The 12,929-nt window shown below is 47.7% G+C and overlaps 1 pseudogene across 1 annotated transcript; it reads left to right on the top strand.

The window, feature by feature from the left end:
• The first annotated feature begins 2,537 nt into the window (after positions 1-2,537).
• Positions 2,538-12,506, top strand: LOC143682995 (tubulin alpha-3 chain-like; annotated as a pseudogene). Its single transcript, XR_013175396.1, has 5 exons — positions 2,538-2,626; positions 6,313-6,535; positions 7,561-7,709; positions 8,027-8,683; positions 12,194-12,506. The product of XR_013175396.1 is annotated as a tubulin alpha-3 chain-like (transcript).
• The last annotated feature ends 423 nt before the right edge of the window (positions 12,507-12,929 follow it).

Genomic DNA, 12,929 nt, shown 5'->3' with positions numbered 1-12,929 from the left:
ATTCCACCCCCAGCTACATACCCAATAAAACTGAAAACACGTGTCCACACAAAAACTTAGACGCAAATGCTCATGGCAGCATTCTTCATAATTGCCAAAAAGTGGGAACAACCCAAATGTCCATCAACTGATGAATGTATAAATAAATGTGGTACACCCATACCACGGAATATTATTCAGCAATAGAAAGAAATGAGGTTTGGGATGATGCAAATGTTCTAAAATCCATTGTAGTGATGGTTGCACAACTCTGTGAATATAATGAGACCCACTGAATTGTATGTTTTAAGTGGGTAAAGTGTATGGTATGTGACATATCTCCAAGACACTGTTAGCAAAAAAATCACATGGGGCAGGCCACAGTGGCTCAGCAGGCAGAGTTCTCACCTGCCACGCCGGAGACCTGGGTTCGTTTCCCGGTGCCTGTCCATGCGCGGAGGGAAAGCCAGTGCTCCCATTTCATATGTGGTCAATACCTACTTTGGAACAGAAATAAAAAAAAATCATATGGATTGATCCCAGTTGAACCCAATGTGTGTGTGTGTGTGTGTGTGTGTGTATTATATATAACATATATATATATATATATATATATATATATATATATATACATACTTTTTTCTTTTTGTATGGGCAGGCACAGGGAATCAAACCCGGGTCTCCGGCAAGGCAGGTGAGAACTCTGCCACTGAGCCACCATTGTCTGCCTGCCCCCGCAAGTGTATATTTAAAGTAGATAAATATATACACACACACGAAGCGAAAGAGAAAATGGGCACTGAAATTTATAATGCTTTATCTCTGGATTGTGGGCTTATGAATGATTTTTGTTTTCTTGTACTTCTCTGGCATTTTCCAAACTTTCTACTCAGCGTACACATTAATTTTATGACCAGAAAAATAAATATATTTTAGGATACAACATGAGAGGTGTATGGTGTGGTTGAGCCCAGAGGAAGCAGGGATTAACTCACCTGGGAAGAAGAGGGGAGAGCAGGGGCCCACCTGGTTTCCCTGGCTGTTAGCTGGTTTGCCCTTCCATTCTCTCCTCCTGCTGCCAAACCAATCTTTCTAAGGGCAGACTTGGTGGCACTGGCCAGAGGCTGCCCAAGGCCTAGGGGAAAATCCCAACAGCTTGACCGGGTATGTCTACCACACTGGACACTGGGGAAGTTTCTAGCTCTCTAAGGAGGACAAGCTAAAAGTGCCTCATCTACCCTCTAGGCAGATGCCAGAGCAGGATGCTGCCTTCGGGTGATGAGCTGGCCCATGCTTGGTGTACAGAGCAGTGTTACCAGCTCAAATGAGTTTTTCGGACACTCACACAGTATGGTAGAAACTCTTTTATTTCTTTCTTGTGAGAAAGGGTGCTCACAGGAACAAGCTCCAAGTGAGTGCAGAACATGGAGGCCCACAGGCTCCTTTTATATTAGTCCCTAACCCAAAGGAGTCTCTCCCCGCACCCCCACCGTTCACCATTGGGTGGCTACTTAGGACTTTCAATCTAGTCTCAGAAAGTAGCAAAGTAACAGCTGAGCTTTCTACACTATATTATCATAACTGCTCATTTAGTTTTTAACCAATCACAGATTAAGGTAGGTTGAATGCTTAATTTGCATATCCAACTGACCTTATTTGGAGGGGATCAATTGAATCAGCTTTATGCCCTAAGCACCGATTACGTTCTGGTAAACTCCATCATATACTGACGTAATTGGGGTGAATGTGGGCCAGGTTAGGAGGTGGAGACTTAAACAAAGGGGTTTCCATACTTCTTTATTTGAGTGGGACGGACCCACCCCTTACATTGGGTGCCTCCTTTGTCCTCTTCCCCAGAAGTGAATACACACTGGATCCTAAGAAATGTTAAGGTTTTCTTTTTACTAAAAGGAAGAATCAAGTGATTTTTGCAGAGTCCTCCAAAATGGGTGCTGTGTCGCAACCCACCTGCTTCACGGCCTCCCCTTGACCACGGCCTGGGCATTCCCGAGTGGGGACTGGGGTGTACCCGGCCCTCCCAGGTCCCTGGAAACCCCACTCCTCACACCACATAAGTTATCAAATCCTGCACTCTTCCTGAGTTCTGGTTGGGAAAGGCCCCGGGAAAGGGGCAGAAGAGAGAGCGGGAGGCAGGATTTGGGGGGCAGAGGCGGGGGTGGGAGGGTGAGGCCTCTGAGGCGGCCATGTTTGCAGAGACCTGAATAAGCTGCACAGAGTCCAGCAGGCCTGTGACGCCCAGGGAGGGGGACGACAGCTCAACGTACCCTCAAGCCCTCCGCAGGCCGGGAGCTCCGGGAACAGAAAGCTCTGCAACAGCCCGCGCGGCGCGGAGCCCCGGGAGCTGCCCGCCTGGAACGCGCCGCCATGGACGCCCGAGGTCCTCCCGCCAAACCCACTTGCAATCAGAAAGCGTTCCGCCTCGCGCGTGCGCCGGACATGGCCAATCGAGGGCGGAGAACCGTCCTCGGCCCCGCCCGTCGGGGCCGCGGACCAATGGGCGCACGGTGGCAGAGGGCCAAAGGCGGCGCGCGGGCAGTGGCGTTAGGAGTTGGGCGCGCGGCTGCAACCGCTGAGGGAGAAGAATGGTGGCGGCGGGTGAGCAGCGGTGGCGGAGCAGCTTACTATGGTGAGGCCCCCCGGAGGCGGCATGTGTAGCGGAGGCTGGGCCCAAGGGGCGGTGGAGGGGCCGGGGTGACCTCGGCGGGCCCGTTGGGAGCGGGGCTGGAGGAGGCCGCGGGGCGGGGTTGGGGCGTCCGGAGCTGGGTGGACGCACGTGGATGGGCGCGGGGTCCGCGAGCTCGAGGGCGGTAGTGACTCCGGAGAAGTCCGGGGAATCTGTGCCCTGAAGAGCTGGGGCGGGAACCGAGCTGTTGGGTAAGGATTTGTAACCGGGGTGACACACGTGGGCCCCCAGGTGTGGGTGGTCATGGGGTGGGGGCAGGGCGGGCCTCGGGCACCCCCCCCCACACCCCCACATAGAAATCGGTGGAGACCCCACTGTCCATGTGGGTTCCCGGCTCCATGTTAGTCGAATTGGAAACTTTTTAAAAAATTTTCAAAGCACTCTTCACTAATGCAACTTGCTTTTTTATTGGGTGGGACACGGAGAAACAGATAAGGTTTTAAAACTTAAAGAAGAAAAAAATAGGCTTTATTATTTTAAATTTGGTCGTCTTAATTTTCTTTGGGTTATCCTTAAATGGTGTAAAACTTTCTCCCAAAGACATAAAGATACATATATTTGAGACTGACCCATAAGGAATTTTTTTTCAGGACCACCATAAATGGATATCTCAGGTTAATTATAAGGCATATTTAAATAAAGTATCCATGTAATCATTGTAAAGTGTGTTTCCGTAGTAAGTTTCATAAACCAATTTAAAATTGAGGCTACAAGGAAAAAATCTACATATTCAGAAAGCAAAGTTCTTAAATTCTAAGTATTCAACACTAACTTAGATATCATTCAATCAGCTGTCAAAACTGGGAATGTTCTCAAAATATCAAGTAGAAAGTTCTTACAAATATCTGCATTGCTGTAAGTCATACTGGAAATTAAAGCTGTGGGGTTAAATAACAGTGATCACGACTGTGCTTAAAGATGACACATATCTGAAAATGGGACATCCAAAATTAGATATATCAACAGTTTGTCGATCATTCTTTGGCGTACCGTGAAAAAGAAAAAAAAGGTTCCTAATTCAGCTCGCCACTCAAACATGTGCTGGGTCTTTTCCTGGAGACGACAGAACTGCAGCTTTTGTCTCGAAACTCAAGGGTAGAGATTTAATAAAATTAGTAATTTTTATTGCCCCATCAAAGACAGTCTGAAATGAAACTACCTAAAACAAAACTGAGTAAATAGGATTGAAGAATCCAGAGGTCATGTGCAATTTGGGCCCATGGACTTGATTTGTGCTGAGACGCCAGCAGTTTTGCCCACCTTTGCTTTTTCACAGCCAGTGCAAATGCCAACAGTGCAAAGGGCTCTCGATGTTGTAATGGTAGTGTGAAATTGGTTTTCTCCCCATGTGCCCCTTTAAAGGTCTTCTGCGCCTCAGGGGATTAAAATGCGCTGAATTCTTTGAGGACTGTTGCTGGAAAGGGAGTAGGTAGAAAGAATGGTGGAACCAACAGCACTCCTGTTAATCCTAAAAACACCTAGGGCTCTGACTGAGACTCTGTAATAGTTTCATGCACTAAGTTTACTTTCCTAAAACCTCCATTGGGTTCCTAGGCCAGATAAGTCCTGAAACCCAGAGGGCCAGCCTCTCCAAGAGCATCAACCAGTTCTATCCCCCTATCCCATATTATCGACAGTCCTTTCCAACCGGAAAAGGTTAGAATGGGCATAGCCTAAATACCCTTAAAGATTTGGGGAAAGATCAAAGGAGAAGGAGGAATTGTAACAGAGAGGATAGGATTTAACAAATGACCATGACTGCTGAATCATTATGTTGATATTTCTTTTAGCCTCCAGTGTTTTGGAGTCACTAGAAGCGAAAACTAGAAACTGGTGGAATGTTAGCCCATGCCAAACTGACATCTGTTCAGTAGCTGCTTGTTCAAGTGTACTTTGAAAATTCTTGCTTTTTATTTCTTTTCCTTTTTTACTTTTTGTATATATGTTATATTTCACAATAAAAATGTTAAAAAAAAAAAAAAGAATGAGTGGTGGAAAGGAAGAGGCACAGCTTTACTGTCAGGGAAAGGAAGAAGAGCATGGAGGTCTGTTTGCACATTGGGTGGCACCAAGTTGTAGCTTTTGGGTAAGTGGGGTAAAAGGTAAAATCTGCCAGGAATAGAAAGAGAGGAATTGGTCCGAACCTTGAAAAGAATAGAGGAAGTTGCAAATAATTTTCTTTTGAGAAAAGAGGTAAAAGGTGAGAATCCAAGGGAGTTTGGCAAGGATGAATTTATAGTGGCTTTCTGTTGCAAGATAGTGATAGTCCGGACTGATGACTTGGATTGTTTCATTGATACATCGGGGGGGGGGGGGGTGGGGGGGTAGAAGTGGCTTTACAGACCACTCAGTTTCCCACCTCTGTTTTGCAAATGAAGAAATTGGGCTCGAACCCCCCAGGTTACAGAGCTAGTTAATGGTTGTACAGGTGAGTAGAATGCCAAATCAGGCATCCTATGAAATAGTGTATTTAATTAAAGCAAAACAAGTAATATGGATTTGAAAATAGTGTGGTTGAATGAGTTCCAAAGGACTTTTCAAGGAGCTTTGATGAATTCCCCCTCCTCAGGATTGGAGAAGTTTGGGCTGGAATAGAATGGGTCCCTTTTGGAAGATGTGAGGGGAGCATGGCACTTACTAATCTCGCATGCCCTTGCCAACAGGTGCTGCTTATATCAGAGGAGCCAGGTCACCACATTCTTGGGATCATACATTAGAATGTTAAGAGTGGGTACGGGAACCTCAAATTTTATTTGCTCTTTCCTATTTATTTCTGAGGAAGACTTGTCTAAATTCAAACAAATGAGTAGTTAGACATGTGGCACGAAAGAGATGGTACATTCAAAATAGGTACTTTAAGACTCTGAAAACATGATTTATAAAGCTTTGGGCAGGTATCTGCAAAGGACAGGACAGTATCCCAGTCCTTGTGATGTCTGGGAGCCGTCCATGTGTGCAGGCTGAAGGGTCAGGGGGAGGAACAGTCAAGGCTGGGTTTGTGGGTAGTTGGAGGAAGAGGCTGTGGTCTTGTTAAAGGGACTCGGCCAGCTCCCAGCACGAAGGGAGGCAGGGCCAAGCACGCGGAGCATGTTCTCCTGCTGGGGCTGCCATTGGCCAGCCCTGTCAGAACCCAGAGGACAGGGAAGCCTTTGGGGCGGTGTACCTAGGTTGGCCTGCCAGGTGAAGAAAAATGGGAAGTGGATCTAGAGGGCAGGCAAAGGACCCACACAGCGATCAGCTGGACATGAACCCGGGGAACTATGCTTAGTCCACTTTTTCTTTCCCCATCCTATTCCCCGATCTTTTCATCAGGACACAACAAAAATGTTTGTGTCTTTCAAGAATTGATGTGACAGCAGGCATAATGCGGACATAATTGTTCACATTCCTTGCCTTCCAAGTTTTAAAATAATCCAATTCTTGTGTGGTGGCAAATATCTAGATTCTGGGAATAACTCTGGCACTTAGCTAGTTTGGACTAGAGCAGGTCTCTTCACGGGATAGTCACATGAGTCTCACTGGAAATAAGTGTGAGAAAAGTCTAGACATGCTGAAGCATTACAGAATGTTAACTTAAAGTCTGGAAGTGCCTGGTGATGAACAGCCTTCCCTCTCTGTTGTGCCCCTAGCGCGAGTGCATCTCCATCCACGTCGGGCAGGCAGGCGTCCAGATTGGCAATGCCTGCTGGGAGCTGTACTGCCTCGAACATGGGATCCAGCCCGACGGCCAGATGCCAAGCGACAAGACCATCGGTGGAGGGGACGACTCCTTCAACACGTTCTTCAGTGAGACCGGAGCAGGCAAGCACGTACCAAGGGCAGTCTTCGTGGACCTGGAGCCCACTGTGGTGGGTAGGTGTTCGGGCCCTGGCAGTGCCTTCCTGGGATGGGGGAAGACCCCTAACAGGGCCTCACGCATGCCCCCCTGAACCGCTCTGCAGACAGGGCAGGACTTAGAAGCCTAGTGATTTTAGGTGAGAAACGCAAACGTTAGTGGTTGAGGAGCCTGTGGGAAGCAGTCTCCTAATTTAGGAAACCTGACCCACTGAGGGCGGGCTGCTCTGGCAGCAGTAGGGTGGGCTGGCAAAGGATCCACTTGGGCTCTGTTCATGGCGCCCATCGGAGGCAGTGGTGGCTACCCCTATCCTTCATGCTGTGCACAGTCTCGAGCAACTGTTCTGACCTGCGTCACGAAAACAAGGTAGGTGTAGCGCGTCCCTTTGATTCTTCCAGATTAGGTGCCAAATTAAGGCATCCAGGGAAAGATAGCTTGGTTCAAGACTGATCAAATTCAAGGTTTCTTTCTCAGCTGGAAAGGCACATGGCAATGTTTGCTAACTTACTCCCCAAGATTCTTTAATGGCTTCCTTGGGACTCTGTTCTGGTGGCTCTAAAGCTTTTTCCAAAATGGTTCCCTTTTAAGGGCTCCCTGTTTCCAACAGAGCTGCTGAGAGCACTTTTCAGTGGCTGCCCAGGAGGGACAGGATATCACTTTATGGCCCGTAAGTCCCAGGCCACACACAGTGCTGAGGGGACTGCCCGGCAGAGTCATGGGTGATTGTCTGGTGCTTAGGGTTTCTTTTTTCAGGCCCTTTGATGTAGCTCTGAGTATGAAAGAAAGTGTAGAATGACCTGTGTGTGCACGTGCGGGCTTGCTCTCCCTTCCTTGGGGACTGGTTCTGCTGGCATTTTCCTGCAAGTTGACTTTTCCTTCCCAAAGCCTTAAATGGCATCGTGGTTCATGTATTTGACTCCCATGTTTTCTATGAGGTCTTTACATTCTGATCCTACAAGGACCGGATCGGCTTTGTAGAGCTGAGTGGCGCCTGGTGCGTGTGGCAAGCCTGCAGGGCTCACGGGCTACTCTGTGTCTGCAGACGAAGTGTGCACGGGGACCTATAGGCAGCTCTTCCACCCGGAGCAACTGATCACCGGGAAGGAAGATGCCGCCAATAACTATGCCAGAGGCCATTACACCATCGGCAAGGAGATTGTCGACCTGGTCCTGGACCGGATCCGCAAACTGGTGAGAAGTGCCGAGAGGGAGTTGTGCAGAAATGGTAGTGGACGGGCGGTGGGCCTTCATTTGCCATCAGGAGGGCATTAGGGCAAAATCTGGGTCAGAATCATGAGTTCAGGTGGGTTTCTCGAGGTGTGTATTGAAACATATCCACGTACCTCTCGTATCCCTCCTGTTTGGTGCTGAGTGTGCTGCATGCTTGCTGTCGGAGGCCCAGACCTGCATGGTTGTGCCGAGCAGGGCAGGACGGGCCCTGGCTCACTACCAGACAGGGTTGTGACTCCTGTGGGCAGCAGCTCACACGCTTCTGTCTCTGCAGGCAGATCTGTGTACTGACGGGACTGCAGGGCTTCCTCATCTTCCACAGCTTCAGGGGTGGCACCGGCTCCGGCTTTGCATCCCTGCTGATGGAGCGGCTCTCAGTGGACTACGGCAAGAAGTCCAAGCTAGAATTTGCCATCTACCCGGCGCCCCAGGTCTCCACAGCTGTGGTGGAGCCCTACAACTCCATCCTGACCACCCACATGACCCTGGAGCATTCCTACTGTGCCTTCGTGGTGGACAATGAGGCCATCTATGACATCTGCCGGCGCAACCTCGACATCGAGCGGCCCACCTACACCAACCTCAACCGTCTGATCGGGCAGATCGTGTCCTCCATCACCGCCTCCCTGCACTTAGGGCCCTCAACATGGACCTGACAGAGTTCCACACCAACCTGGTCCCCTACCCTGCATCCAATTTCCCCTGGCCACCTACGCTCCAGTCATTTCTGCCCAGAAGTCCTGCCACGAGCAGCTGTCCGTGGCCGAGATCACCAACGCCTGCTTCGAGCCAGCCAATCAGATGGTCAAGTGCGACACTCGCCACGGGAAGTATATGACCTGCTGCATGCTGTATCAGGGGGACGTCGTCCTGAAGGAGGACCCACAGCCATCGCCACCATCAAGTTTGTGGATTGGTGCCCAACCGGGTTCAAGGTAGGAGCTGGAAGGAGCCTTGCTTTTTTTGGGAGGGTACAGCACACCTGCATAATCATGCTGCCCCCCAAGGCCTTGGGGAGAAGTCTGCCCCATTCTCTCAGGTTCCTGGTCATAGAGGAGTGAGCCAAAAGTGATCACTTATCCAAGTTTGTATTCTGAGTTCCCTTCCTGAATTATCACAGCATATATATGTCTATGGTGAGCATTTAATTGCAGAAAATAGGAAGTATTCTGAAAAGAATTTTTTTTGCAATGTACTTTCAAATTTATTGATTTTGTGCTTGTGTATTATTTTTCTCATTAAAGAAAAAATGAGGAGGGTATAATAGAGAAGATAAGATTTTAAAAAGTAATATAACTGCTGAATCAACACACTGACGTTTCTTTTGGTCTCCAGTGTCTTGGAGCAGCCTCTCCAAGTGTATGGGTTGGGTCTATACCCTGGCCCAAGGTTTCTTGACTTCAGACCTTAGTTTCCATTGTTCTGCCTCTGAAGTTATTTTTCCTTAACTTTGTTGTTTTTCTCTCCCTTTTAGTCCAGAGTGGCAGTCGTTCCATTTATACAGATCCCACAGCACTCTTGTTGATTTCCTGTGCAATATACTGGGATCATGCTCATTACACAAAAGGACTTTGCACAGATCCTTCCTGGATAACTCCATACCTAATCCTGGCTTCTTCTGGAATGGCTAACTGGTTCCATACTTCATTAGATTTTCACGTGGGACACGATTCTCTGAGGCCTCTCTTTCTGGAGGCCCACACTTTTCCAAAACACCAATTTCTGTGTTCTTTGTACCCAAGATTTCAGTTCTCAACTTATCTCTTTTTCTCTCACATTTTACTATAAGCTGCAAGGAGAAGCCAGACTGCATTTTCCACATTTAGTTTGGGAATTTCTTCTGTTAAACATCCAAGTTTATCACTCTCAATTTCTGCCTTCCATCTACAAAGAATGCCTTTCTTCCGGTTTATAATGATACATTCATCATTTCTGTGTAAAGTCACATCAGAGTTATCTTTAGAGTCCACATTTCTACCAACAGTCTCTTCAGAGTATTCTAGGCCTTCTCTATCAAGTGAATCACAGTTCACCCCGAATCTTCCCCTTATCCATTTAAAATCTGTTCCAACCTTTTTTACTATTTGCAAACCATAGCAGCACCCCATTTCTCTGGTTCCAACATCTGTTCTAGTTTGCAAGCTGTCAGGATGTGATATACCGAAAGTGGTATGGGTTTCAGAAAGAGAAATTTATTAGTTTGAAAGTTTATAGTTCTCAGGCCATAGAAATGTCCAAATTAAGGCAAGTCTATAAACAATGTTCAAATTAAGGCATCCAGGGAAAGATAGCTTGGTTCAAGACTAATCAAATTCAGGGTTTCTTTCTCAGCTGGAAAGGCACATGGCAACGTTTGCTAACTTACTCCCCAAGATTCTTTAATGGCTTCCTTGGGACTCTGTTCTGGTGGCTCTAAAGCTTTTTCCAAAATGGTTCCCTTTTAAAGGGCTCCAGTAAGCAACCCCACCTTGAGTGGGTGGAGATATGTCTCCATGGAAACCATCTAATTAAAAGTTGCCACCCACAATTGGGTGAGTCATATCTCTATGGAAACGATAAAAAAGATTCTACCCAGCAATATTGAATGAAGATTAAAGGGCATGGCTTTCCTGGGGTACATAATAACTTCAAACCAGCACAACCATTCTTGCAGATGCTGACATTCAAGGCTCCTGAGCCCAGGCAGTTTCCTTTAGGTATACAGAAGCTGGTATTGTCTGGGGTATTGACTAAGATTTCTGCAGGCAGCTTGTACCAAAAGGCAGATAGTCCCCACATGCTCTCACAGTTGCTGAAAGTTATAAACACTGACCGTCTCAGGGTGTCAGAGACCAAAAGTCTTGCTTCCTCTGTTGGATGGTAGTGTTCTGGCAAGCTGACAGGCCTCAGAGTGCCTTGGTTTTTTCATTACATGGCAGTGTCCTCTCTTTTCTCTTCTGGGTTCCTGCTGACTTCTGGCCTCTCTCTGAAGGGATTTTTACATTCTTTTTTGGGGTAAAATTGGTATAGGAAATGTAGGTTGAACATAACCATGTGGGAATTTTCAGGATGTTTTTGTGAGTTGTGTGGATAGTGGATATATTTGAAATTGGGATGTTCCACAAACTGCTCTCACCAAATCTTACTTTCGTTCCATTGTTAAAAAACATCCTGTATAATTTTAGATTACATAAAAACTATCACAATCGTCTCGTGAAGAAAACGGAACATCTCTTATTTCTCCTTGGTTAGCTCCTCATCGTGGCCTGTGTCTGTTTCAGACACAGCATTTTTCTGAACTTTCATGTGACACATGATGCATCCTTCCTGTGGCTTCCAGCTCTGGGAGCCTTTGATTCCTAAACCCAGTCCATTCTCCTTTTCTTGGCCCTCTGATTCCTTGTGCCAGGCTATTTACACCACTTGGTCAGGTTCAGACCCTTCGTTTGTGCTGTGGTCATGACAAGTTCCTAACTTGTATCTCCTTCCTCTAGTTCTGAGGTCAGCTGGTGGAGGGACCAGCCGCCCGATTTTTTTTTTTAAGTTGAACCAATTATTCAAATTTTAAAATATTTTTTGAGATATTTTATATACAGTCACACCTGCCTGATTTTGTAAATAAAGTTTTCTCTGAATGCAGCCACACCTCATCCACAGATTGCCTGTGGGCACTTTTGAGCTACAGCAGCAGAGTCATGGGGAACGGTGACCCTGTGGTTAGCAAGGCCTAAAACTTTACTGCCAGGTAGTTGCTTACTATCAGGCAGTTGTTTACCCCTGCTCTAGTCGAGCCCATGTGCTCCTGTCAGTTATGTCTCTGAGGACCCTCAGGCCCTGCTATCCCCAGGTGCCAAAACTCCCCTTTGGCCCAACCTTAGAATGTCATGCAGTGCAGGCTCCTGCTTCAGCACATGCCAGAACCCCTCCAGTGGCTGTGGTGACAGTACATGACCCTTGGTTGTCTGTTACTCTTGCATAAGCCCATGACTGTGGGGACAAGGGGGTGGGGGTGGGATGAGCTTCCCTTATCCCAGTTGTGTTCTCTGAATCTGTCTCAGTTGAAACAATTCCAGCTACAAAATTCATCATCATCTTGTAGAAGCATGGGGGGAAATAATCTCCAAGAAACACAAAGCAGTATCCATTCCAGAGGGCAGACAGTCCCTTCCCTTGAACTGTTATGACACATCAGTTACGTGGTACCCAGAGTCTTCAGGCAGCTTGGAAGCAAGCCAGGGTGACTGAATCCGGCTTCTCTTTCCTGGCTATTTCCTTATCTTTGGAAACCATTTCCCGGCTCTGGCAGCCTGCCTGGCCCAAAGAAGGGAACAGTGAAGGTGTGTGGGCGAACCGAGCTTCTCCCTGGTGGCCACATGGCACTTTCAGCCTGTCTTCTGTGTGAGTAAAAGCAGCTGCCACTTCCAAGAGCCGATTTGAGTTCCGTGTCGTCTCCCCTTCTCCCACAGGTGGACATTAACTACCAGCCCCCCACCATAGTCGGGGGTGGAGTGGAGAGGGCACCTGGCCAAGGTGCAGCAGGCCGTGTGCATACTGAGGAACACCATGGCCATTGCTGAGGCCTGGGCCTGCCTCAACCACATGTTTGACCTCATGTATGCCAAGCGTGCCTTCGTGCACTGGTACATGGGGGAAGGCATGGAGGAGGGGGAGTTCTCGGAGGCCCGGGAGGATCGGGCTGCCCTGGAGAAGGATTATGAGGATGTGGGCGTGGATTCCGTGGAGGCCGAGGCTTAAGAAGGGGAGGAGCACGAAGAGTGAGCCGAAGAGTCTTTTGTATCCCCCTCATCCTACCGTAACATTACATAATATAGTTAACTATTAAAGTTTCTGTATTGAACCATCATCTCTTCCTTGTGCTTCATTTTGATAAAATTCCCAATGCAGATAACCTGCCTTTTCCAGATGGATTTCTGGGAAAAACATCCACGTGTTTCTCTCGTATTACTTAGCACGTCTGCAAAGGTTTAATTGGTGACTGCATTAATCCCAGAAGGAAGCCTTCGAAAAAGTGCTTTATTTTAAATCATCAAAATATTTAAAAATATTTAGTTCTAACCTGCTGCCTTTGGGAGAAGAGAATAGACATGTGACTCTCCTCCCGAAAGGGGCGGTCTCCGTAGCCCCGGCCATGTGTCTCCCGGATGCACACTCCCGGCCTGAAGGCCGAGGGCTCTCAAGGCC

This window comes from Tamandua tetradactyla, chromosome 5, assembly GCF_023851605.1.
Source record: "Tamandua tetradactyla isolate mTamTet1 chromosome 5, mTamTet1.pri, whole genome shotgun sequence".
NCBI classification, from domain to species: domain Eukaryota; kingdom Metazoa; phylum Chordata; class Mammalia; order Pilosa; family Myrmecophagidae; genus Tamandua; species Tamandua tetradactyla.
The sequence above is the reverse complement of the archived record's forward strand: the minus strand, read 5'-3'. Positions and strand labels throughout refer to the sequence as shown.